A 381-nucleotide genomic window follows, 5' to 3' on the forward strand; every position below is an offset into this window, starting at 1 on the left:
TATCTATATATATGTGTGTGTGTGTGTGTGTGTGTGTGTGTGTATAGACAAACTACTAAAAATGACAACTAAAACTTTCACTAAAATTGCAATGAAAACTGAAAATCTAAAAATAAAAAACATTCAAAATATTACTAAAAATTGTAATAGTATCTCATTACAGTATCTGATACTAAAATAAAACTGATTATGACAGACAATAACGATCAGGGTTATTATATTTAACTAAAACTAAAATATTTTACTAAAAACTAAAACAACAGTTGTTTACTTGAAATAAAATAAACATTAACTGAAATAAAATAAAATTAAATAAAAAACAACTAACTATATATATATATATATATATATATATATATATATAGATAGATAGATAGATAG

General features: G+C 20.2%; 1 protein-coding gene across 2 annotated transcripts in view; it reads right to left on the reverse strand.

The window, feature by feature from the left end:
• The window catches only part of LOC107677646 (RNA-binding protein 24), a 9,724-nt gene that overhangs the window by 8,982 nt on the left and 361 nt on the right, over positions 1-381 (reverse strand). The window lies entirely within an intron of this gene.

The sequence above is a fragment of the Sinocyclocheilus anshuiensis genome, unplaced genomic scaffold (assembly GCF_001515605.1).
Source record: "Sinocyclocheilus anshuiensis isolate Anshui unplaced genomic scaffold, SAMN03320099.WGS_v1.1 scaffold796, whole genome shotgun sequence".
In the NCBI taxonomy this organism is placed as follows: Eukaryota; Metazoa; Chordata; class Actinopteri; order Cypriniformes; family Cyprinidae; genus Sinocyclocheilus; species Sinocyclocheilus anshuiensis.